The 27,745-nt window shown below is 42.4% G+C and overlaps 1 long non-coding RNA gene across 3 annotated transcripts in view; it reads left to right on the top strand.

The window, feature by feature from the left end:
- The window catches only part of LOC121819689 (uncharacterized), a 35,576-nt gene extending 10,143 nt beyond the window's left edge, over window positions 1-25,433 (top strand). Inside the window, exons 2-5 of one of the 3 annotated variants that reach the window (XR_009600946.1) lie at window positions 7,301-7,377; window positions 7,689-7,778; window positions 17,903-22,514; window positions 24,053-25,433. This is a non-coding gene — a long non-coding RNA (uncharacterized LOC121819689). Of the gene's footprint in view, window positions 1-7,300; window positions 7,378-7,688; window positions 7,779-9,825; window positions 9,944-17,902; window positions 22,515-24,052 lie in introns of those variants that run through there. The other 2 variants (XR_006060048.2, XR_006060049.2) reach the window with 2 other exon arrangements.
- The last annotated feature ends 2,312 nt before the right edge of the window (window positions 25,434-27,745 follow it).

Below are 27,745 nucleotides of genomic sequence, written 5' to 3'. Positions count from 1 at the left end.
CCCCTGAGATGTTGGGATTGCTTGCTACAGCAGCCAGCACAACTCATGAAGACTCATAGAGACATCATATTAGTATATTTATCCTTCTCATGTTCTTTGACACACGTAGAACATGCTTTGATGATGGAGAAGGAAGCGAGTTGATGAGGGGATCCGTGAACATTTAGCAAGAAAGGGAGTGCTTCAGAAAGAAACCAGAAGATGCCAAATGTAGTTCACACATTTTGGCCTGGAAATTACCCTTGGTTCTCCACTGGACACTACAGCACTATAGAGGGTATTTGATGGTGTGCGTGTGTCCATACCGTATCCATACACATGAGGAGGACAGAGGTGAGGCCAGGCATGGGTAGTACAGTACAGCAGGTAGCCTCCTCCCTACATCCTGCAGTGACCCCTTCAACTTCTCCTTCTTTGTCCATGCCCAGCCTGTTCTTGTTTCACAGTCAGTATTGTGCCCAGTATAATATCCATAGTTCCAAGGACAGATTGCCAGAGGGGCTCTGACAAATCAGGGTGGCTGGGGAAGCTCTGCCAGGAAGGGGAGAATTCACAGACCGGGAACGCTCTCTGAGTTAAGGGCTGCTCTCAGTCCCAGCTGGCTATCAGCTAATTTCTGCAAAAAGATGCCCTTTTCCCAGAAGCATTTACATGTCAACTGGAACTTCCAGAGGATTTCTATGGTTTTAAGATAATCTTTTTTTTTAATTAAAAATCTATTAATAGGTGATTTATGGTAATACTGAAGAAGGAAATGGCAACTCACTCCAGTATTCTTGCCTGAGAAATCCCATGGACAGAGGAGTCTGGCGGGCTACAGTCTGTGGGGTCACAAGAGTCGGTCACAACTCAGTGACTAAGCTACCAGCGCCACATAGCAATACATTGACATGGTTCAAAGTAAAAATAATACACCGCACAAAACACCTGCATCCACTCTGTGTTACCTACTCTGCCCTCTACAGCTAAACACTTTAACTAGGCTTTAATATAAAATCAATCTTTAATGACAAAATTTCAGGTGCCAATAGCTGATGGGGAACTATTTTAAGACAGGGAACACGCTCCTCAAATTACGCAGTTTCATAGTGCTTTGGCCGTCTATTCCAGCTATTGCAAAACGGTCCTGAAATTGAGAAGAAACACCGAGCAATTGTTTCAGTTGACCTGCACGCTACCAACCAGAGACAAACCATTTGATTTCCATATGTTCAGATTAACATAGTTTAATTTAAGCACTTGGTTGCCGAAATAAGCACCTAAATGTTCAGTTCAGTTCAGTCGCTCAGTCATTTCCTACTCTTTGCGACCCCATGGATTGCAGCACACCAGGCCTCCCTGTCCATCACCAACTCCCAGAATTTGCTCAAACTCATGTCCATTGAGTCGGTGATGCCATCCAACCATCTCATTAACTCAGAGCAAATTTTAATTCTGAGCAACATTAATCTTCGTAACAAAGGTTTACATATGTATCTTATCCATTCTCTGCAGACATATTTCCTATCTTTCTGTGGGTATTCAAGTACAAAATGCTACAGCGATTATATAGGTACCAGTATCATAGCCCTGCTGTGTTCTGCCAGTGCAAATGCAACCAACTATACCAGACTTCAAAGATGTTTTCCTATAGATTTTTCCTATTACTTTTCTCTATGGCAACAGCCCCAGAAATGTTACCCCCCCTTTTATTTAGAAAAACCAATTTTATTTGAATATAAAACCCTGAATAAATTTGGTCTTAATGTCTTTTTGATATTATCTTTTCCTTGAGTTTCATTCCTTGTGACAGTTGCACCCAAAATTATAAGTAGTAAAAAACGAAAAGGCAGTTCTGGATGTTAAATACTAACCATGTGTTTGGGATGGTTGGAGGGGAGGTGGGGATCGCTGAGCTTTTGGATCTATACGACAACAGATGTAAAGATCAAAAAGGGAAAATCAGGAGTACGAACGCGGGGGGAAATACTTTGAAGTATAAGTGTTTTTTACCAGAGGAAACCAATTTTCCCAATTTACTCACATAACACTGGAATGAATAAACCCTTGGTGTTCATGAGCTGATGGCTGAAACACTGGTTAACAGGCTAGCAGATGGGAGAGGGCGCTGCTGGTTCTGTCTTTTCATTTTCTTTTATTACATAAGGAGATTACAACAACAACAACAACAACAAATGAAAACAGAAATGAGGTTTGGGCAGTACTTGGGACTACTTAGAATTCCGAGTGAAAGGACAGATGGGGCGCTTTGAATAACTGATACGTCTCTGGATGCATAGGATCAATTAGCCGACATCTCTGACTCTCTATGCTTCGTCATGTCTTAAGTATATTAGGGAAGTAGATTTATGAGACGCTATCCTTTCGGTCTGAATGGTAAAATTTAAATTTGTTTATGGTTCAGCATGTATAACTACTGTCCAAAATTTTAGTCAGTTTTTGTTGCCCTTATTTAACGAGCAATAATTACTATTTGGGGACCTTCAAAGCTTGCTGGGCTAAGAAAGTCTAAGAAGTCTTAGGGCAAGAGTCTCATGTGGTTTTTAGAGCCCTTTGCGCTTCGTTTTTCTATTTTTTTAAGAGGTTTCAGGATCATCTGTTTCCTCTGGCTTCTTTGGAACGACTGTGGACAACTTTGCTTCTTCCTTTGGAGTATGCGTTCTGGTGATCTCAATGAACAGCATGTTGGACTCTGTGAATTTGTTTCCATATGGAACAAGTTAGCAGCTATTTAATTTCTAAAAATGTTTATGAAGTCCGCAGCCCATTGTTATTTTTAGAGAGGCTTGTTCAGATCTTTGCCAGACGGTTATTTCAGGACTCCAGAGATTCTTTATGAAACTCCTCCAGAAAGCACACCACCTTAAAACAAGACTGAGTTATTGTAAAGATTAAAATGATTCCTTGTCTTATTCACATTAACCTTCTTCACGTAGGAGTTAGTCTGTACTCCTTCACGTTGGAATTAGCCACAGGACAAGCAGGTATTTTTAAATTAGAAGATTTGCCTAGAAGCTTATTTGGTTTTATAATCAGCGAGTGAACTGCATTCATATTTGACCAAAAACATATATGATAGCTTAAGGAGTCATGTAAACACACAAACTTTTAAAAAAAGCTTATCTTAATTCTTCTGTTTCTAGGATGTAAAGTGAGCCATAAAGACAGTATTTCATTTATACTTATTTCCAAGCTTTGATATCCTGGTCCTTAGGTGGATTTAATTTTTCTTCTTGGCCAATTAGCCCAGAGTTACCCATTTGTTCGAGGATTTGGCACTTTTTAGCATTCAGCCTTCATTACTCCTTCTGAAAGCTTCTTATGGTTGAATGCTGAACACTTACAAAAGCGGATAGGTATTTAAATGTGAAAATGAATTCTTATAATTAGATTTACTCTTTTTAATCAAGGATGCAAAATACTGTTTCTTGTTCTCAATGAAATTTAGAGGATGAAGTTGAGAAAATGCAAAAGTGAATGCATCTGTTTCTACCTATTTGAAAATCTGAGTCTTTCTTGAATTGTTCTTATTTGATAATGTTCTTCTCATTATGTGGTTACTTAGTTGTACCGTAAGGAAATATTTGAATTATAAAAGTGCCAATTTGGGGGCATTAGAGGAACATATTGTGGGTGACGCTTATCTCTGGGTGGCAACTGAAGGTAAAACAATTGTGGAAAAAGGAAATGCCGTGAGAAAGGAAGTGAGTAAAGAGAATGATTCATGGAAGGAAGTGCAATTTGGCTTCTGATAAGTTTGGAGTTGTAGAAACCATAATAATTTTTCACACACATTACCTGTTGTGGAAGACATCATAGGCAAAATAGTAAAATGAAAGCTCTTTTATTCTTTTTAAAGTTGGTAGAGATTCAATGGAGATTTTTTTCTTAAAACATTAATTTTAAAATAAAATGAATTTGTCAGTCTCAGGAACCAGTCTCTCTAAGATGAAAAATAATTTTGTTTTGATTTATGCATTTAATATTTCACACTGGAAATGTAAAACTACAGCAGTTATTTTATAGTGACTGAGATCAGGAAATATGGAGGTAATTCATTATATTTATTATTTTCCTTATAAAACTATAAATCAATGTTATTGAAAATTAAATGTATGGTCTTTTGTGCGGGCATTTCTGAGGTATAACACTACTTTCCATAAGGCTTTCTAGGATCTGACAGCAACTTGAATTATTCATAGAAGCCTTGGATTTTCCCTCAACCTAATCAAATTAATAAAACAATTTCAGTTCTAAAAGCTATTAATGCTCTGTGGAAAAGAGCAAAAATCATGAGTTTATCTTCAGTTTCTTTCTGAATTTTATGTACTTCTGGGGATCACCAAGTCCGAAAGCTTAGATGGTAAGTCAGGATACTGACTGCTATGTCATTGCTGCTTTGCTAGTGTGGCATCGTTGTGTGATAATTCTTATTCCTCCTTTATCACTGTACTCCCAAGGAAGACTATTAGTTCCCTGAAGGGCCTTTAGAGATCCCTTTTTAAGAAAATAAAGAAATAAAGAAGAATTATAGAGAAGCATTCTAGTTTTCAGGATTAATTACCATACTTAACATCTGAAATGCTTTTGAAGTCTTTGGTAAAAAGGAATTATAACATGTGATGAGACAAATATAAGCAGCTAAAAGAAACATGCAGACAGGAACAGGGGTACTCTCTCACTGGGTCCAGTAGAAGAATGAACATTCACTTGATCATGGAACTGAAATGATTTGAAATTTTTGGCATCCAAGGCAAGAGGAAAGTAAGTTGACTATATAACCTTCCTTCTCTAATCCCAAAGCAAGCATATGTATTAGTCTGTGGAGAAAAACTTATTTCAGAATGTAAATTCAAGAAGAATTTTTTTATGTGTATCTTTGTACAAGGGATTTTTAATAAGGTAAACAATGCCTTCAACTCCAGCCTCATCTTATAGAAATATTGTTCAAGATGACCCTTCTTGAACCAGTGCTCTCTGAAGGTTGAGGATATAATATTAAACCACTATGCAGTGAAGGTATTCCTCCAGGGGCTCAAATAATAAAGTATTCCACTTGGGGAAGAGCTGGCTTAATACAGGACAGAATCCAGAAGAAGGAAGTACCTTCAACTCTCCTGCAAGATCTGTCTCAAATTTCAGATGTTTTAAGCAGGCCCATGGTAAGTCGTGGGTCACAGGCAATTTCAGGATACAGTTCTGAACCACAAACTCATAGGTAGGAGTGAGGTACCATTGTTCTATTATGAAAGCCCAACCTGCATTTCACCCACTCAAAAAGCACTCTGAGCCTCAGCACAGTCATGGGTAAGTGCAGAGTTTGAAGACAGTGCCAGAGTTGCCCAGATCTTCCTATTTGCCTAGCTGTTGTAAGCATAGAGCATGATGGATTTGAATTAGCCAGAAAAATGTTTATTCTATGTGCAGAAGGTCCAGTTTCTAAGCAGAACTCTATTTTGATAACCCTGCCAGGAAGAGTAATCTGCAAAACACACGCAACATACCTAAATCTGCGGAATGGTATTATTTGAAAATGTCTTTTTAAATGTTAGAGGACGCTTACCAGATGTTACCAATTTTGATGGAAATGAGACTGAGGGACCCCTTTAGATTTTTACAAACTGATGAGTCCACTGCTTAAGGCTTTTGTTTGTTTTACTGTCAGAGAAAATTCAACTGTTTGGCCAACATAAAGAAGGATGTTTGGCATCTTGCTTGCTATAGCAAGAGGGAGTGCGGTTTATTCATGGAATGGCTTGACGATACCGTGTATTTGAAAAAGATACAAGCAGTGAGGCTAGAACGCAGCACTCTTGGAGACCAATTCAAGATTAGACAAGTGTTTACTAAAATGCCCCTGTGTTCACTCATCTGCTCATAGCCTAACGGTCATATCAAGTTTGGGTTTTTGTCCCGCAGACTGATGAAAGATGGGTGAGCTAAGAGGAGGCAGGGCTAATACACTGGAAGTTGAAAACTGGTGCCAGAAATCAGTTTGTGGCTTAGAGTTTAAAGGACGTGCCCAACAGATGAAGCAGTTGAAATTAGGAACACCAGGAGTATCCATTTGTAAAAGTCCTCTGCTGAAGGGCTTTGATCTGTAACTTTCCTGAGATAAGAATGTGGTAAGAATGGATTGGAGATAATTTGGGGGACGAATGGAATCTTCTAAAATCACTGAAGTGATTTAGCTAGTACTTTGTCTTGAAAGCTGTTATTGTCTTCCATCAACTACCTAAAATCTGGAGACAGTCATGTGAATTTAAATGGAGATTTATGCTTCTATCAATTGTCTCTCGAAAAGTCAAATGATAAATAACCATTTCTCCATATCTTCATTGTTCTCCCTATGCTCAAAATTTAAAGCTTCTCACTCAAATCTTACATGCTTCATAAAATGTACCGCTTATTTTTTGTAGATATATAACACATCTTATCGGAGAAGGCAATGGCACCCCACTCCAGTACTCTTGCCTGAAAAATCCCATGGACAGAAGAGCCTGATAGGCTGCAGTCCATGAGGTTGCTAAGAGTTGGACACAACTGAGCGACTTCACCTTCACTTTTCACTTTCATGCACTGGAGAAGGAAATGGCAACTCACTCCAGTGTTCTTGCCTGGAGAATCCCAGGGACAGGGGAGCCTGGTGTGCTGCCATCTATGGGGTCGCACAGAGTCAGACACGACTGAAGCGACTTAGAAGCAGCAGCAGCAACACATCTTATATGTTTGCTATATATTTATAAATTCTGACAAGTTTTTGATAGTGGAAGAGGAGTGTGTTCGTTTCCTGTGGGCACCATAATAAAATCCCACAGATGAGTCTTTAAACCACAGAGACTTATTCTTTTCATATTTCTGGAGGCTACAAGTCTGAAATCAAAGTGTTGGCAGGGCCACGTTCTTTACAAATATCTAGCAGAATATCCTTCCTTGCCTCTTCCAGCATCTTGGAGCCCCAGGCCTTCCTTGGCTTGTGGCAGCCAGCCTCCAGCCTCGGCCTTGGTCTTCACAGGGTCATCTTCCTTCAGTGTACCTCTCCTTTACTTCTGATAAAGACATCGGTTATGTTAGATTAAGGACCGACCCCACATCAGAATGACCTCCCCGTGTCCTAATTAACTACACAACTGCAGGCAGGTAAAGTCACATTTGGCTGGTTAGGACTTCCATATACCTTTTGGGGGACATAATTCGACTCAAAACAAGGGCATATTTTGCTTTGTTTCTTTGGTCAAGGGAAGACATACCAATCCTTCTAGAATTAAGACTCTGTAAAGCCATACCTTTGTTTTCCCAGGTAAACAGACAACACAGGGATTATTTCTTGACTTCCCATGATGTGAAAAGGAAAGGTGGAAGTTACTTGAAGACTTGGTGAGACATACTTTCTATCTTGATTTCTTTCCTGTGCTATGATTGCTACATATTCTCATTCATCCAATTCTGGAGTCAGACTCAGGAATAATGATGTTGAAAATTAAAGTATGTTTAAGGAAGAAGGAAATAATTTCAGGAGAGCTAGGTATCAACTTGAAGAGTGCAAATAAAATGAAATTATAATCTTAATTGATCATTAATGTGGATGTCTCTTAGATAGCCCAGAGGGTACCCTTTACACTGTTCAGTTACAGAGGATGATTTTAACCAGTTATTTTCAGTCAAGTTTCAAACATTTCTCTCCATAGAAAAGAGCCAATGGGAAACTATTTTCGATCCAAATTTCCTTTGCATGGAAGGAGATGTGAATTCACCATTCATTAGTTTAATGACCTTGGGTAAGTAAACCCATTAATCTTTGAATTTTTTTCTGCATTTGTAAAACAGGAATAACAGGAACTTAACCATTAATTTTGGAGAAGGCAATGGCACCCCAGTCCAGCACTCTTGCCTGGAAAATCCCATGGACGGAGGAGCCTGGGAGGCTGCAGTCCATGAGGTCACTAAGAGTCGGACATGACTGAGCGACTTCACTTTCACTTTTCACTTTCATGCATTGGAGAAGGAAATGGCAACCCACTCCAGTGTTCTTGCCTGGAGAATCCCAGGGACGGGGGAGCCTGGTGGGCTGCCATCTATGGGGTCGCACAGAGTCAGATACAACTGAAGTGACTTAGCAGCAGCAACAGCAGCAACCATTAATTTAACAGGGCATTTTAATATAAAAGTCATTTATATACTATATAGTCATACATACAAATTTAAGAATTTATTTCTGGACAGTGTCTTCAAATAGCCTTCAAGAGGCACTATGGCACAGCAGTCTTGAGCAGTGGTTCTGAATAAGACTGATTCAGATGGAACCTCAGCTCCATCATCTACAGAGGTGTGACCTTGACCTCTGTGCCTCTGTTATTATCTGTGACGTTAGGATAACAGTGTTTGCTTTCTAGGTTGTTGAGAGGATTATATAAGTTAATACATTTGAGCAACTAGGACAGTGCCTGGTATGTGGCAAAAGCGCAGTAACTGTGGACTGAGGAGGATCGTTGCCATAACCTCCAGCATTCAGGTCTCCCTAGCAAGGGCTTAGAACACACACGTCTAGAAGACAATGAAGTTGATTCCAGAGACACAGGCTGTTGGTCAACCCAGCTGAAACCAGCTTAGGCAAGGGGAAGTGACTGCCATCAGTGCCCAAATCATGTCAAAGGTTTCTCTCCAGCCCCCAACTCTGCCTCTCGTCTGCTCCCTCTTTCCTCAGTTCTAGCAGTGGCCCGAAAGCTACACTGATTTCAGAGTTTTCATCATTTTAGAATAAAGCCAGTGGAACACATGGAAGCTGTAAAAGGCATTTCCCACAACGAATCTGCATTTCATTGGTTAAGCAGTGTTGGTCACATCCTATCCTTGACCCAACCCCTATGGCCAGGGGTGGATGGCTGCCTTCAAGTGGTTAAGAGATTGAGGCTGAAGGAAGGGCAGAGGCTGACATGAAATTTAGGGCTGGTGAAGAAGGGAGGCTGGATGTTGGCAAAACAAGTACCAAATACCTATCAAAAGCCAATGCATCTTGGACAATTGCCTAAAATACCCTTGATATGATTAATGTGTTGAACTAATTACAAGAAAATTGTATAGTATGGAAGCACAGATTTTATTATGGGCAAGTACTAGGAGATGATGTGCTTTGAGTTATCATAATGCTGTTAATGTCAGGCATCTAGGCTAGTGAGTTCCTTATGTTTGTTTGGATGAGGTAATGATTGAGGGTATGACCCATCTTTATTTTTTGCATTGCAAAATATGGCTTCACGTTAGTGACAGAATTGGAAGGCTAATTTAGATGAACCTCTATGAATGCTTCTTGTCTAAAAAGCAACTAATATCTTTTAATTGTTCTTTTCATTTAAGTGTGATAGATTGAAATGTTTTAAATCAATTTTTCAAGTGATTTAGACATTAAAATTGGCTTTGATCTTTTCACACGCTTTCATTCTTAAGTCTGTGTTATACTGCTAATGTAATATGAAACAGAATAAAAACTGGGCTTGACAGCTAAAAAGGAATAATCATGATTTAAATGAAAACAAAAACTGTAGACATGTATTTTTGTGACTCCAGTTTTATAGAAACCCACTTTCATGACTATGGACTTAATAAACTATCATTTTAAAAAGAGACTACAATGGCATTTACATAAAATATCATGAGCAAAAAGTAAGAACATATGGTGCCAAATTTTCCACACTATTCCAGAAAAAAAATTTTTTATTATATTATTATTCTTTATAGAGAAAAAATAGCCTTATTGTAAAAGTATTCGCTAGCCAGAAAAATGTTACAAAGATCTTAAAATTAGGCTGATGTAAATGGTTTTCCCAGGTCTTCCCTGCAAAAGAAAAATACCAGTAGTATACCGGAAGCAAAAACGTCTGAAGAAATCGCAACACTAGATCTTGCATTGATATATGGTGCGCTTCCAGCAAAAAGAGGTCCCCAAACACCATGAGAATTATCTATTAATAAAACAATTTACTTTGTATCTCATGGGCCCAAATGTTTCATTATATTTTGGTATGTTTATTTATACAAATTATAATCACCTAAAGACACTTGAAAAGTCATTTGGTTTAAGGATTACAAAGATGGAGCGGTGTCTTTCACCTGTATCAGAAATTTTGTAACTGATTATTTCCAATCGGGGTGTGGGTATTTATAAAAACTCTTTGAGAGAAAGAACTGTGCTTCTGACAAGCTGTCCGAGGTCGATGCTGTGTTGCTTGGCACTCGAGAATAATAACTGTGAGCGTGTCTGCCACAATGCCTTTATCACCCGAGTATTGGCTAACAAGCGAGTGTTCACTGGCAAACTCCGCTCTATTGTACTCTGACCCCGAGTCTGCGTGAGGACCACAGTCTGGCTCAAGGCTGACCAGACTGGGGTGGGTGGTGGTTTCCTAACAGGGCTGGTTTGAAACACAGCTAGCTAGTCCAGCAAAAATATACTATGGGAATCAGTCTGTTCTCTCACAGCGAGGGGAATTCCCAGCCAATACATTTGATTGTACTTGTGTAAACAGCCCAAGGATTTGAAGCAAAGATCTGACCTAACTTTATGGGAAACCAGCTCCTGCCTGCTTGTGCTGGACACACCCAGCTCAGAATGCTCTTTGTTAAATCGCCCAGGCTCTGGAGACGGTGCAACGTAGACAGCAATATCAGTGTGGCCGTTAAGAGTTGTTAAAATACTGAATGACATCTGAACTAGTTGGTTGGTAAATAGCCACTGTCTTGAGTCGCCTCCTGTACCCACAGCCCTCAGCCGTCTTCCCTCAGACCCTGGACCCCTGAGAACTCCCCAGGATTCAGCAACTCGAGGTGTATGTCGGAGCAGAGGCCCCGTGTCCCAGGGCTAAAGACAGTGTCTGCCCTGATTGCCCAGTGCCTGTATGCTTCTGGTTTTGGAATCTGTTGAATGTCATCCTGACAAAGAGCTAGTGAAATACCACTTCAGTGTTATCAGTCGAAGACCAACCCCGCCGCGCCCGCCCCCCCACCCCCCAATCTCAGGACCACAACCATGATCCGAATAAAGGAAAGAGACTGCTGCGTGGAACCAGGGGGCCTCCAGGTCCCTCCGTCTCTTTAAGGACAGTCCTGGTATTCAATGTGATTGTCGTCTGTCCCTCCTTGTGCTCCCTGACTCCACTTTGGGGGCTGGTTCTGTTTATAATTCTTCTTGGGGGCTTACAGCAATTGCTCCAAAGTTCCACGGTAGAGCATTTCTGCTAATGAGCATATGCCGGAAAAGTGTGGGTAGGATGATAACAACCCACCCACCTTTAAGCTTATTTTAGAAGATGCAAACATTAGAAAAGGAAAATTAATTAATGAGCAAGTGAAGACAAATGCCAAATAGCGTGTGTCAGAGACTTCTGTATTTCCTTTCTTACCCTTTTCCTTTCCTTTAAAAACCTAAATTATATTGTATCTCTATGGATTTAAAACCCTCCAGGGGCTTCTCATTGCTCTGAGAACACAACTCTCGTCCCTTACGACCTGCAGGGTTCTCCGTGGTCCGGCTGTGGCCCCTCTTTCTGCTCTGATCTCACACAGTTCCTGCCCTTCCTCACCCTGCGTCTCACACACCCTCTTCCCAAGACCTGCTCAGCTGACTCCTTGTTTCAGAGCCTCTGCCCTAGTTGCTTCCCCCGTTCCCACTCTGCTGTGAGATCCCATCTATCACTGAGTTCTAATCTCCTTAGAGAACCATTTCCTGATTGCTTTTTATGATATCACTCTCCTTTGGTTTATCCCAACCTCTAATCACTATCTGAGATAATATGAATAGAACAGTCTGCCTCCCTCCTCCAGAATGTGAGTTATTGTGAGGGCAGGGACTTTCTCTGTCTTGCTCACCATCACAGTCCAGTGCATAAAAGAATGAGAAGCAGTGCAGCAGATAAGAAGCCACATAAAGCAGTGGTTAATACACAGGCTCTGGAGACCGAAAACTTGTGTGAGAAACTCAATCCTACCTCCAAACTGCCGTGTGACTTTACGAAGCAACAGCACCCATGTTGTAGGGTTCTTGTGGAAAATTAAGTGACCTAATACATTAACAATTCACTTAGAACAAAATCTGACACATGATGAGCACCACATACTTATTTGACAGTTTTTATTGTTAGAATAGAAGCTCCATGAGGGCAGGATGTTATTGTTTTGGTTACTGACCAATCTTCAGCACCTAGAATGTGTGGCTTGTTGGCACTCAAAAACTAATATTAAGAACATTTTGTCAAAAGTATCCTTTTTTAAAACGATATTACTGTTAGCTGTAGGATCAGAGAGTAAATTTTTCTAACTTCCTATATCATTCCCCTTGCCTCCTCATATTATAAAGAACATCACACTTTGGTTAAATATCAGGTTTACTTAATGCCTGGAATTTCCCAGTTCTGGTCAGTATGGTCTACGTAAATTGCTTCAACTTGTTAATTGATAATACTCTTTCTTTCTAAGCCTGGCTGGACCTTAGAGATTCTTCTCAAACCAGAACTGCAGGATAACGATGCAAGGTAAAGCCCATTTACCACCCTAAGGTCTAGGGAATGCGTTGGTTCTAGGGCTGATAAACATGGAGTTGGTTGCTATTCTACGGTCATCTGAAAAGCCTACCTGTCCTTGCATCCTACTGGTCATTCAGAAGTGAGACGGAGAGAAGGAATACTATTTCTGATTTCTTCCCATGACACCATGGGGCTTTACTTTTAGGTGGTAGTTTATGCTCATATCACAGATAACAGGACTATGGGAAATTATTAAATCTCACTTCTTTCATTAAATGTTCTCCACCTGACTAACAGCAGCAGAAGAGGTGGGAACCTGAATTCTCTCTGCACTCCTTAGGTGTTAACACTGCCTCAACATGAAAATTAAGTACTACGGGTTTCTCTCACTTTTAAAAAAATTAAATAGAAAAAAGTTGTATATATGGACAATTTGAGATACCAATAAGGTTATCAAAAACATTCATAGGAGACAGCTACTATTAGTCAAAAAATCTTAATTTTCTTTCAAATTTAGTAGGATTTTGTTTATATTGCTGAAGTTGCATTCACATTTTTTTTTTTCCCTTTCTGACTCAGGTATGATCTAAACTGGTTGGTTGGAGCGTGGCATTGATGAGCTCACAGTCAGGGCTTCAGCTCCCTTCCCTCCTTCAGAATCAGTCAGAGAAACACAGGGAAGGCTGTCCTGCAACCTCTGATCCTGCCCTAATTCTGTTACCTGTGCCACACGGCCAGGTGTTCATAAGGCAGGGGCTTCCTTCTTGCTTTCAGCGTTTATTACACAGTTGCTGCTGCTATTCCCTCCACTCCAGACATTACTGATGATAAGATGCATCACCACTCTAGTATCAGGGGTAAAAGAAATCTTATTGCATTAAGCAAAACCATGGATTAAATGTATAGAAATGTAAAATATGAGAGAATATATTTATCTCGGAATTCGCAAAACATGGGTTGGAGTATAACTCTGTCATTACGAGGAAATGCCACAGACGTATATATTTTGTACTTTTGATGGAGACACCTTTAATTTAATACATATTTTATTAGATCTAAAGCTCAGTGTTTATATGAGACTAAACTCCTTGTCCTCTATACTGAGATAGTATTCATTCATTTATATATTTATATTATTTTAAATATATAATTGCTGTATTTATATGTGAAACATTTTATAAGCATATAGTCACATATAAATACTGTTGTCCCTTGAACAACATGGGTTTGAACTGCATGGGTCCAATTATATGTATTTTTTTTCCCCATTAAATATTTACTACAGTACTTCATGATCACTGGTTGATTGGAACCAGTGATAAGGAGGAACTGAGGGTAACAGGGCTGTATAATTGGATTTTCGATGGTCTGGAGGGTTGGCACTACTAATCCCCTGCATTTTTCAATATATATAAATTATATTCATGCATATAAATAAATGCATAAATATAAATACCTATACATATATTTATAGTATTATTCATATAGGTAGCCCATTTTCATGTACCAGTAAGGGAGAAACAGTAAATATAAAATTAAATTACATGATAGTGATAAGACCACAGAACAGAAACCAGGAAACCTGCTAACGAGTACCTAACTAGACGAGCAATCCGCTTTCGAGTTGGCCTGGGAAACCCCTGAGGAGGTGACAGCTGAGCTAAGACCCAGATGAAGAGCTGTCTCGAGAGGAAGCCACGGGGCAGCATGTCCCAGGCAGCGGGGACAAGGTGAGAATCGCCAGGCAGAAAGGAGACTGCCCTGTCTGAAAACAGCCGCAGTAACCCCGGAAGCCAAGGAGTCTGGAGCTAGCGAGGGAGGAGCTATAGCGCCGCGAGCTCAGGAGGGTAGGGTGGAGAGAGATGGCAGAGGGGCTTGCAGGCTCCTGCGAGGAGGCTTTATTTTGTTCTATAATCAACAAGGAGTAATTGGGGAGCGGAACAGAATCACGATCTATTTGTCTTTGCACTAAAGAAAGGTTTTCTGGATAGTTCTGTGTGTCCTGAAGTGGGCAGAGAATGGAGGTGCAAAGCCCACTTTGGGGGCTGCTACAGGACAGAGGTGATGGCAGCTTGGCCATGGGAGAGTGGAGACGGCTGGACAGGCTCAGGACACGTTATGGGCACGGAGGGACACACCTTGCTGGTGGACTGTTGTCTGAGTGCGGAAAGAGGCATCAAACAGAATTTTGACTTGAGCAACAAGGTGGGTGGCGCTGCTACTTTCTGAGATTGGAGAAGAATGGGTTTTTTGGCGGAGGGGAGGGGAAGTCATGACTTCTACTTTGATCGGCCTGTGACACATTTTGAGGGTAGTTTTGAGGAACATCTACGACACGTTTCAGTAGAAATTGCAATGGGTCTAGAAATCACATAAAACAAACTGGTAAAGTGAAGATTTTAGTGTTTTATATTGGCTGTGGAAAACGTGGGATATTTAAAATGAAGAAACTAGAGTTACTGCGATGAAAAATTATCTGACAAGTTAACTCTGGAAAACCACCATCTGATTCCTGAATTCTTGTCTTTAATAAGGAATACTGTTTGTTGATAGGGTACTATATGGTAAGATACATTTGAAAGATACATTTCAAGAAATGTTTATAACATGAAAATGCTAGCTGCTCAGTCATTTCCTACTCTTTGTGATCCCATGGACTATAGCCCACCAGGCTCCTCTGTCCATGGAATTCTCCAGGCAAGAATACTGGAGTGGGCAGCTATTTCCTTCTCCAGGGGATCCTCCCGACCCAGGGATTGAGCCCAGGTCACTTGCGTTGCAGGAAGATTGTTTACTGTCTGAGCCAAGCAGGAGGAAATATTATGTGCGTGCGTGCAAGCTTAGTCACTCAATTATGCCCAACTCTTTGTGACTCCATGGACTGTAGCCAGACAGGCTCCTCTGTCCATGGGATTTTACAGGCAAGAATACTGGTGTGAGCTGCCACTCCCTTTTCCAGGGGATCTTCCGGACTCAGGGATCCAACCCAAATCTGTTATGTCTTCTGCTTTGGCAGGCAGATTCGTTACCACTAGCGCCACCTGGGAAGCCCCCAGGAAATATTATACAAACTCTTATTACTGTTATTCCCTCAACTCTAAGATAAAACTGATGATAAGATGTGCCATCATTTTAATATCAGGAGTAGAAGACGCTTTATTGTATTAAATAAACCATGTAATCAAATATTTATTTCTGTAATAATGGCATTTCAGTTACTACCTGTAGGCCAATGGGTATTCCAAGCACTAAGTCCAAGCTGGCTAAAGAATGAGAGATCAAAACTTAACAGATTGTTTTCTGGTAAATATTTGCAAGACTGCAGGGTGCACAATAAGTTCTTTCTAAAATATGTTATGATCCAGACAGAAAATAGCACATTCCTTGGAGTTCTTACAGGTGTATCATGTTTTGTTAATATATGAATAACTCTGGACTGCCTTAGGAGTAATGAACCACAAGGCTCAGTAACACGGTCTTGTTTATGAGGTAGTCAAACTCAAGCAAGTGAGGATATCAGAGCTTTTATTTATATACTGCGATCCACGTACGGAGGCTTTCTAGTAGGTCAATGGTGCCAAAACCAAAGATGCAGGAAGCCGGTTGTTATAATCTGGGCTCCGTGGGGGAGCCAGCTGCAACGGAGACTCGTGTGCAGTTGGTCTATTGGGAGCGGTCTTGGAGAGACCCTTCGAGTGGGAAGGGTGATACAGGGCTGTGCAGAGAGGGGCTGAATGCTAGTGCGGCTGCACCAGAGCCCTCAGCCACACTCACACGGAGCTCCCGGGGCGGGCTGACTCTTTTGAGATGTCTTGGACTGAAGTGACGGGCCTGAGCTTTTGCAACTGCCTACTCACTGGTGACTAGGTGTGAAGCAGCTTCCCGCAGCGGAGGGTATCTCCGAGAAGGGACTCATCTGTGGGCTGTCAGGGACCTCCCTGGCGGTCTGGTGGCGAAGATCCCACTGCAGAGGGCGTGGGTTCAAACCCTGGTTGGGGAACTAAAATCCTGCATGCTGTGTGGGTACGAGCAGTGAATAATGCAACCAGCAGTGGGGGGGATGCGTGTCTCAGACCTGAAAGGGTGCTAGAGCTAGCCTGTGCGCCACTCAGCCCCACCGGCCTTGTCCTCCCTATCCGAGAATGACTCCCTTAGGATTCCAAGATGAACTGTAGCCCCCCAACCAGAGCCTGTAGTCTCAGGCCTGCAACTGACATCATCTCCTTCCTCTGCCACCCCTTCTGGATTCCTCAGCTTCAGCCTGCACTCTCTTTGTCTAGGTGGTTTACCTAGACCTTAACTTTGACTCACAGTTTAGCTCTGAAAGGTCACCCTGCCCTTCTCAGGTCATAGCTGGTGTGCTGGTCCATTGATTTCCAAATGAATGACTCCTTGGGGAAAGCATTTCCTGACCTGCTAGTCACTGGGCTTAAGGAGCCCAAAGTGACTAAGAAGTAGTTTAAAATATGGTAAGACTCTTTCTCTCTCCCTCTCATGAAAGCATTCTGCTTTAATCAATGCCAGGCAAGAAGAATTGTTGCCATCAATGGAGGCCAACACTGGATTCCTGGAATGGCACTATCCTTTGAGGAGATGAAACATTTTTTGGTGACAAGTCTATTATACTGGACTTCTATTCTCGAGTCAACTCTATTTTACTACCTGTTGCAGAATGGGAGAGGTCCAATGCCATTGATTGCCACCATGTGACGTTTTAATTCTCCAAGAGAGGATAACACTGTTGGGGCTCAGTTTTAGTCTTGGATGCTGGCAGACAGTCCATTCAGGAGCAGAGCAGTTAGATAACCTGTAGTGAGTGGGAAGCCTTGGACCATCATATCCTCCATTCCTGCGAATGCAGCTACTCTGTTCATATAAATATTGTTTTAGCATGGGGGTGGCTGATGATGTAGACTGTATGTTTGTTGGCCAAGTCATCTCGTCACTGTGTTGACCAGGGCCTCTTCTGGGGTGCCTGATCTCTGGTGGGCATTAACACAAGCTACCCACACACCTCTTTGCCTCACTGTCACTGATCTTTCAACCTTTCTCCTTCCAGGCTCCTGGCTGACTATCGTTTGCCACTTTGGGGTAGTTTACTTGCCCCAGGCCACTTCCTTTTCCACACTAAGTAGATGACCAGTAGCCTCATCTGAAGCTCCAGTGGGAGACTCTCCTCACTGATGACTTTCAGGTTTACCTTGAAAGTGCAATGATGGTTTAGTTGCTAAATCGTGTCTGACTCTTGCGACCCCATGCGCTGTAGCCTGCCAGGCTCCCCCTGTCCGTGGGATTCTCCAGGCAAGAATACTGGAGTGGGTTGCCTTTTCCTTCTCTAGGGGGACCTTCCTGACCTAGGAATCGAACCTAGGTCTCTTGTATTGCAGGCAGATTTACCAACTGAGCTACAAGGGAAACCTATTCAAAGTGCAATGGCTGACCATTTTTGGTTTGCAACTGCATCCGAAGTTAAACCATCCATGACGTCTTCCTGCAGCAGCTGTTCTTAAAGAGACACCCCACTCCCGCACAGTCAGGTGGGAGATGAGGAGACACTGGTGGAATGGTGAGATGACCTCCAAGGAGGTGTGGAAAGTAGGGATGGGCAGTTAGTTAACCTGACTCAGTAGCCGGAGAGCCTTCAGCAGGAGCTGAGAAGCTAGCATGGCTTTTTAGATCCATCTTGAATGGAACAGGAAACTAATCCACCTCCCTTGTGGTTAAAGTCTATCAACTGTTGACGCCTCAGCTGAAACAACAACTCTGATGTCAAGATTCTCGTCTATGTTCCTACAGCTACTGCCGTAGTCTTTCTACGTTTATGGTTCTCTGTTTGCTCTCCCACCTTTTTGTCTTTTAAACCCCTTACACCTGCTTGAGAGCCACACCTGTGCGCTAGGGCTTTTCAGCCTCAGCTAGCAAAATGCCTGGCACAGAGGCTCCGTCGAGTCGCGCCGCCTTTTGCCGTTATCTCACTCTGAGGCTTCCCTCTACAATTCAAAGCCACCACTGATGCCCAGGTGTAAGCGACCTTGTTTTCTGTTGTGAGGACTCACGCTGGTTTAGAGTCTGGGCAAAAGGAGAAGGTAGCAGCCCTTGCAAGTCCGCTCAGATGAGCTTGGACCGTCCCAGGCACCGTGAGCGGTCCTTGCGCAGTGCGTTCATGGAGATGCGCCCGCAGCCCTTGAACTGCGGTCCTCACTCCGCGGCATGGCAATGAATATCCCGTGCGGGTCTTCACCCCAGCCTTTCGGCTGTGCTCTCGGAACCCTGAGACATGGCTTGCAGTTTTCCACGAGCCCTGCTCTTGCAAAGCTGCTCTCTGCAGTGCGCTGTGACCCCTGTCTTCTGAAGCCTCTAGGCCCGTCCTGCCTCAACCTTTTCTATCACTGGCTCTATTTTTATGGCCGGAACTTGCTTATTTGCTTCCCTCAGGCCCGCTCTTTTGATTCTCTAGAGACTGTTTTACAAATCAAAAACAAATACCCAAATTGACTTCTCCTCAAGGCTATGTGCTTGCCTCTGGCGGACTTGGGGGAAAGTCACCGGGTTCAGAAGAAAAACACAACTATTCCCAAACAGTATCTTGCCGCATGCCAATCTCATTATAAACAAATCCCGGTGAAATGGACGAGCAGTGGTGGATACGCAGCGGTGAGCTGAGAGGAAGCGGAAAAGGAATATCAAGGTTTTGGTCGGGGAAGTATTTTTCAGCTCTTGACTTTCGGGTTTCACTTGGTGGTCCTTATGCCACTGGGCGATAATCTGTGAAAACCTCTGGGCTAGCAACTGAGGAACCTGGAAGATCCTGTCAAAGGCTGCGGTGAAGAAAGCTCTGGTTTTTAGGTAACCGGATGAGAGACGGTGCAGGGTGGGTAACCCAAGCATCCACCTCTCCCACATGCCCTTTCGGGAGTCACATTTTTCAATATAATGGGAGAGACAGTGGCTTTATCCTTAGGCTTCTCAGTATCCCCAGCACCAGGAGCCTCTCTCTATCACTCCCTTTTCTTCCGGCCAACACTTCCTCTGACCTGATTACCCTCCTGAGCTCCTGGAATCAGGCCCCATGATGCCGTGAGGACCTCTGACTTCCTTGCCCAGAGAGCCTGCTTGTGGCCAGGCCACACGTGTCTGTGTCCCCCGATTCCTCCATCCTTCATAGCACGGCCGCACGAGGGGAAGAGGTGCCCGATGGTGCAGGGACCGAGCTGATGACGCAGGAGGAGACAGCGAGCCCTGAGCCCCTCGGGGAGCTTGTCTCAGGCCACAGTGTGGTCTTACGTCTCTCCAGGTCTCTCGGGAAACCTGGGTGCTTTATTTCCCTTCCCGGCGGCACCTCACCGGCTTTCAGAGGACCTCCTCCGTCCGTGAGAGGTTTGGTCTGCTCTCGGATCCCATCCTCTTCGGGTCCTTACCCCTTCCCTTCCTTCTGTGATGCAGAGATTCCTTTCCAAGACTTTGAAGTGACCGCCTGTCAGGACGTCATGATACCTCTTAATCTGGGGTCCTCAGTGTCCCGGAGTGTCTCTGGGGGACCAAGGGGAAAAAAAAATCCACCTCTCCAGCCACGTTTATCCCATTTGTATGTGGCGGAAAATCCGTGGTCATTCCCAAACCTCCGCTAATGGTTTTTAGTGGGTGACAGTGGAAGTTTTCAAAGGATTTTTCAACATGACACTGGAGGAAAGAGGGCGAAAGGGAGAAGATAAAACTAGCTTTGCTCTTTGATGAAGTCTTCACCCTGGGAGGGGGTGGGCTTTTCATTCCGTTGCTCAGGAAGGGCGCTTGCATGCTGATGGCTGCCTAGCTTTGTTCCTGCAGTGAATTTCTTTTTCTCTTTAAAGATGTTAGGATCAGATGTAGAGAGACCTCCCTCACCTCCTCTCCCCTTCCCCTCCTATACTGCCCAGAAGCCTAGTTTTTTAAAACAAGCTCAGGTATTTCACCAAGTGATGCCTCCCTAGTGGGGAAAAGTCACAGCTTTATTGATTACAATCTTGGTATAACATCCATAATTGGAGCTTTCCTGTAACTTGGTGCCAGGCTGCCTCACCATGTTCTCTAGGGACTATATATCAAATGCTATTTTTCATGCTCCTGTTTGTTGATAAGGGTTTGATAAAACCACTGGTTTGACCTGATATTAGGTTTCCAGAGATGAAAGCACTGGTATAGACTGCCAAATGTCCTCACATACACTGACAATTCATACCAATATTTTAAAAGGAATGTAGGGCTCACGGGGGGTGTGGGGGGTGGGGAATATCTTTAGGTTTGGGTGTGTGTGTTTTCATCCCCTCCCTTCAGCATGTATCTCTATTCATTGCAAACACTTTTCAATCAATAATTAAAAGTGGTAAACAGGTCTACAGGGGGAAAAAATCCTTCAGTTCGAGCTTAATACATTGCCTCTCCCAGCCCCTCCCTGACACAGCAAGTTACTGAGGAGTCTGTGCCAGTAAGTAGGGAAGGATGGGGTTGATTAAAAAGTGAAACCACACAAAACCTGACATCCTGTTGTGAGTTTAAAAATAAAGCAAAATGACTATTAGCAACGCACGTTGATTTCTGTCAAACTATCTTTATCTGTGCGGTAAGGACGGAGAAATAACGCAGGGCTTCTTGTCAGCGTAACTTTGGGCTTTATGGGAATTCGTGATTTTTTTTTTACCCCCAAACTTCTGTCTTTCTTGTTTTCTTAGGATGTTTCTTCCTCCCGTGGAGGCTCAGGAGACACCTATTAGTCAGTCTGGAGCCTCCAGGTATCTGAGTTGCTACAGGAGAGAAACATGATGTCTCTCCTTTCATGGAGATGTGTTGCGTGTTTACCAAGGTGAAAGGATTAGTGCCCGGGAGATCATTTGCTTTCATAAGCTTTAAACTAGGGCGGCGAAAGTTTCATGCCTTGATTCTCTTCCAACAGCTCTATCTCTCAGCAAGGCAGAGAGGAGCAAGCTGAGACCTACAGATTGCCAGCAGACTTTTCCAACAAAATTGCCCTGTCTCAATCAGTTAAACTGGGTGGGAAGGGAGAGCTTCTGCCAGCTTTCTCCCATCTCTTCCACCATGTGGAGAGACACCCGAAGCATTCCAGAGGGCTTGATAATCAAGATGAAATACTCCAGATTGCTAAGTCTCCATAATACCCAAACCCCAGACCATATGTACCGATAATTCACGTCCTCCCTAACCTTTGCGTTTCGCATGTAGCCTCCCTGTCAAACACTGCCTTTCTGGTGCTTCATATAGGATAATGAAAAATCAAGAAGAAAACTGAAGCGAGGCACTCTTTCCATTTAGTGTGAAAGAAATAGCAGTGGACGTAGAAACTAAAAGTTTTGCTCTCCAGCAATTTATAGCAGGTACTTTCCCATATGACCGATATCTAAAAGATGATGATTTAAAATGTTGGTTTTGAAATGGAATATAACAGAAGCTAGACTGGCCGCTGCAAAACAAACCATAGCCCCAAAGCTGGACTGAAACAAATTCAAAACCAGGTAAAATGCAAGGATGCCCCTGTCCCCAAATTACTTGAGAAGTAACATAGGAAAATAAAAATAAACTAACTTCTACTCTTCATATTCTTCTTTTTCCCAACCCTCCCCCTGGAGGTTAGGGTGTGGCAGGAGTGACTCTGCCCTTTTGTTAATGCATTTATGAGGTAATGGACATCACTGTTTTTACAAGGCAGTGATCTAATTCCCAAATAAACTGATTAAATGACAGTCTCCATTCTGAGCACTGGAAACAAGGAAACTACGAAAAGCTAAAACAAGTTTTCACTGTGAATTCACAGATGTCCCGTCTTTATTTTTTTATACAAGCGCAGGACTGTTATCTTCAGAATAACCAACATCAGAAACTCTCAACATTAAACTGAGAGCCCATTGATCAGTTCTACCTTTGGACAATTTAAAAATCTGTGAATTATCTACCACCCCACTCATCTGCAAAGAATGTCTTCACCTTGCATTTCATCTCTAGGGGAACTAGGTAAGGTCTCTTTTAAATCTTTGCTACAAAACCTACAAAGCCATTCAATACTGCCCATCCCTCATTTCCTTCCCTCTGTGTAGAATATTTTTTTTTAGTTGATAAGCCATGTCTGACTCTTTTGCGACCCCACCAGACTATAACCCACCAGGCTCCTCTGCCCTTGGAATCCTCCAGGCAAGAATATTGGAGTGGGTTGCCATTCCCTTCTCCAGGGGACCTTCCAGACCCAGGTCCTCCTGCACTGACAGGCAGACTCTTCACTACTGAACCACCAGGGTGGGGGAGCCTATTATTTCTAAAGCTTCCCTGTCTTTGCTTCAGGTCTCTTTTTTTCTCTGCTTCCTGGCTACTGTTCTCTTTTTAGTCCTTATCTTAAATATTTCACCTTGTCCGGGACCCTTTCATCAGTGCTCACATGTTGGAATCTCAAGACATAAGGAAACAAACATTAAACAAATCATTTTTTCTTGATTGCAGTTCACTATCCCTGCTTTTCTCCTTCCTTTAATAGTTACACTTCTTTAAAAAGTTGTTCTTCCCCAGTGACCTCAAGTCAAATCTGCATTTCAACAATGGTCAGGTTACTTGGTAGACTGTATGCCTTGCAGGCTTCCCTGCTGGCTCCATGGTAAAAAATAAAATCTGCCTACAATGCAGGAGACCCAGGTTTGATCCCTCTGTCGGGAAGATCCCCTGGAGAAGGAAAATGGCAATGCACTCCAGTATTCTTGCCTGGGAAATCCCAGGGACAGAGGAGCCTGGAGGGTTACAGTCCATGGGGTTGCAAAGAGTCGAGTACCACTTAGCGGCTAAACCAAACCATGTAGGCTCTGATCCTTAGAGACAAATAAGGCTTCTTGGCTCCTCTTTATAACCGCCCTTCTAGGTGGTGAGTTACAATGAATGCAAGTCTTAGTTTGAAATCTGCTCCTTATAATATTTATTAGAAAGTAGGTACAAAATTCATAGAACCAGTTCTCATAAAATCAGCTAAGTCCTTAATTGCTGTTCTTTGGCAAACATTTACCCTAAAGCAGACTTTGAGATTAACTACAGAACTTCTAGCTGGATTAGGCATTAGAGCTCCATACATATGGGGGTGGGGGCAAAGGAACAAATTGAGTTATAGATCCAGGCTCTAGTTACAAGATATTAGGCTATTAGGTTGGCTGGATTCTTTCATTTCTTTGTGATGGAGGTGGCAGAACCCACATAATCTCCTTTGTTCCCCAAATATCATGAACACTACTCACTGAACACACAAAAATTTATTTCTAACATCCATTATGGTAATTAACTGTCTAGGATTGATAGTGATAATATCTGAAATGCTTGCCTAGATGCTTGCCTGTTTCAGATACTCTAGATTCCTGGCTGAATTCTCCAAGTGCTCACTAACCTCACATTGGGGTCTGATTAAAGCTAACTCACACACATAAAGTACACCACTTATTCTGTAGAACTTTAAAGTATATTAGTACCTAGTTGTCCAATGGGTGTCTTTCTCCCTATTTCTGCTTTTTTACTACCCACAGCTCAACGCACTCTTGTCTGGCTTCTGTCTCCATGTCCAATGAACTGGTTCTAAGGTCATTACAAACCTTCATGTCAAGAAATCCAGTGGACGTATTTTGTTCCTCATGGCACTTCGCTTGTGGTTACGTTTAGCACCGTCGATCGCTTCCATTCTCTAAATACCACACGGTACAGGTTTCCTTCCTGCCCCACTAAGCCAAGTCCTGACCTCCTTGGCTGGCCCCGCAGGCAAAGAAGAGAAAGAGAACTAGCGGAATGGACCATTCCTCTTGGATGACTTCCCTGGGTTACCTCATATTTTAGTATCTATTGCTCCCATCAGAAGATGATAAAACACAGGACCAAACTCTTGTGTGTTCCAAATACCAAGATCAACTAGATGCCAAGGAACCAAGAAAGGAGTCTGAGCAGGACTGGCCGTGGAGGTAGGAAGCAAGTCATCAGAGCAGAGAGCAGGAAGCACGTTTCAGGACCAGGGAAACAGACAACCATAGTCAATGCTGCTGAGACCCTGATGAAGATGAAGTCACAGCGTGGAGCTTGTTGGAGGTGGTGTGACAATGATATCAGTGCAGTGGGGTGTACGGAAGACAGATGACTGATTAAATGAATGGGAGTTAAGAGTGTGAGAATTTCTTCTGAAAAGAATTTTCCTGTGGATTGGAGCAAAGCAATGGAGTGACGGTTGGAAGGATTGGAAGGGACGATAGGGCCAAAGAAGGTTAAGGAAAAAAACAACAACATCTCGTAAACAAGACTGAAGCATGCTTGTAGGCTGCTGAGAAAGAGCCAGTACAGGGCAAGAAGCTGGTGGCGGCGGGGAGGGTGGGGGGGGGCGCGGGGTAAAAGAGCACTGAATCCTAGGCAGGACGGAGGGGTTGGATTTTATGCTAGGAGAGGGGTTGCTCCCTGACAGCAGCAGGGCCGTCCTTCCCATGTAATAGGGGTGAAGAAAGAAAGTGGCTAACTTTGCAATTTTAGAGCTGAGATGAGTAAGGATCTAGTAAGTTTTAAAATGACTGGGATCTTCAAAGAGTTAGAAGGAAGAAATTATCCTTTATAAAAATTGTGTGTAGATACCTTGTTGGAATGCTGTAAGTGGTTGCTGTGAGGGGGGAAGACTTTCTGTACATTATACAAAAGTAAAATAAAGAATATTGGTGAGTGTGTGTGTGTGTGTGTGTGTGTGTGTGAATGTTGTATGAGATGCCTGTAGATTTTGCACTTTGACTTAACTTAGTTAAGATAAGCATGTTGTCATTATTTTAAAAATTTTGCTATGTGATTTGAAAGTCACCTATTTCAATGGAAGATAATAACAAAAAAAAGATGATAGTAATAAATAACTTGATTCAATAAAATCACTTTCTTAACCGCAAAGCCAAATGATAAAAATAGTGGTATGTTGACTGACCCCATCCTGTTCCCATAAAAACCACCCTGGCAGTTCAGCGTTGGATGGGTAGGTTCTATCAGGAGAGCGTGCCTGGCACTGCCTGTGAGAATTTCAGCTCAAAGGATGAAGTATAGTGTTTTGCAAGTTTGTAAACAAAGTAGTTTTTCTACAAAATTTACCCCTGTCATCACACAGAAGCCTCTTGAAGGAAGGCTTTTTGATCAGAGATTAAAAATACCAAGTGTCATTGGACACATCCATGCTTAAATACTTTTAGGTATCATCCTGCTCTCAAATTTTGGATTCTTCAGTTTCCTTTAAATAGAAGCAATTATCTTGCTGAATTTTCCAAAACATGGCATTTCCACTACCATTTGGGAGAGATGGGGCCAGTGTTTACACTGTCATGCATGAACTTCTATGCATGTATTTTTTTTCTCAAAGGTAACTCGATATTCATGTTACTACTAATTTTCCTTAGAAAAAGAAGTCTCCCTGTCATAATTATAGGCTTAGAGCAAACAAACAGTAGGGGAGAAACACAGAGCTTTGTAAACATTATGGAAGAACCATGCCAAGTACACGCATAAGATATGGGGAAACTCTGGGTGAAGTGTTCTTAAAAGGATGTCTAAAGAGTGTTTTTGAAAATAAGGCTTTATAAGGGTTTTAAAAAATTCGCTTTTAGAGGAAGTATTAGCTTGTTTGGTTGTACAGATAATCCCCCTTTCCTCCATCACTGCCTTGCCTCCATGGCCCAGTGGATTGAAACAAAAGGTGAGAAGTTCTTCTCATCCATCTTAATGGGGTGTTAATGACTGTGGAGGCTGACTGCGACCATTGAAATGTGAGCGCTATTAATCACCCAGAAAAAAACACAAACATCCAGCTGGAGCCACTGAAATGTAATTGCAAGGGACAGTTGGGTCCAGCTTTGTTTTTGAATGAAGACTTGTATTTAAAAAAATGAGCTGCCCACCCTCCCAAGCAAGTTTGGCAGATTTAAAGCTAAGCTAAATAGGCAATGGCCTTCTAACCTTCTATTGAAATTTAAAGAGCTGGTTTCTCCCCTGAATTTACCCACTTAGCCATTCTTTATCCAATGAATAACTTTTATCAGCGGTGCAAATTTGTAGCAGGCAGTCACTTGCCAAATTATATTTCCTTAAGAGAACTTTTCATGTACCCTTTGATTTGGATGTGTGTTTTAAAATCAAGGGTAATTAATTATTAATTAATTAAAATAATTTTCTGTTTCTACAACTTTCTTGATTTTTCTTGTAATGAACTTGTCCAGTCTGTCTGGAACTACTGTTTTTCTTTCTTTTTTGAAGTGGGGAAATCATGGCTTTCTCATTGACAAAGTTGACAATATCCGCAGAAATTAAAAATCTGGGGAAGAATGTCTTATTGTTGATATTTTGCAGAGTGGGCTAATGAGAAAAAAATGGAAGAGTGGATATATATCACTCTATGGGATATCAGAGGCTCCTTTCTTTTAGTCTTATTGTAACTATTAATGTGTCAAATTAACAGAGGTACAAGCTGTACAAAGTTTCTATCAAGGAACGCGCAGTTTAGTGTGTTCCTGGCCACTCATGCATACATTGCCTGAAGTCTGAGATTGGTCATCAGGAGATGGTTTATTTATTTTTGTGCTTCTATAGATATTAAGAGTATGCCAAAGTGCACCATTTGGCTTCAGAATATGGGGACATGGAGGCAAGGGGGCCCTATTTGGTCCAATGTGCTTTGCCTCTGACATTATACTTGCCCAGCCGTGACTATCACTGGGAACGACGACCTGGCCTGGCCTGATCTGACCCTGCTTCATGTACAACATGCAAGTCTTGGAGGGTGTTTATCTCAACTGTGAGACATGTTGGTTTTTATTTTTGGACAGGAGCAGCCAAGCCACTTTTGGTTTCTGCTGCTGCTGCTGCTGCTAAGTCGCTTTAGTCGTGTCCGACTCTGTGCGACCCCACAGACGGCAGCCCACCAGGCTCCCCCGTCCCTGGGATTCTCCTGGCAAGCTTCTTAAATCTGCACCTTGCTTGTTGCCTGGGGCAGAAGGTACTTGGAAAATTAACAAAGAAAACAAAATACTCCAGTTGCCTCTAAATTAAAAAAAAATACTTATCTGTGGGTTAGGCCTTTCTCTCCTCTCTGTCCCAAAAGAGAGAGGCAGAAAAAGCTGTGAATTTAATAAGGCTTACATTCTAGGTTTGGAAAAGGTCAAGTGACCACAAATGCCTGATAAAGTGTTTGCTTTTTTTGCATATAATATTTGAATTTT

This window comes from Ovis aries, chromosome 5, assembly GCF_016772045.2.
Source record: "Ovis aries strain OAR_USU_Benz2616 breed Rambouillet chromosome 5, ARS-UI_Ramb_v3.0, whole genome shotgun sequence".
In the NCBI taxonomy this organism is placed as follows: Eukaryota; Metazoa; Chordata; class Mammalia; order Artiodactyla; family Bovidae; genus Ovis; species Ovis aries.
The sequence above is the reverse complement of the archived record's forward strand: the minus strand, read 5'-3'. Positions and strand labels throughout refer to the sequence as shown.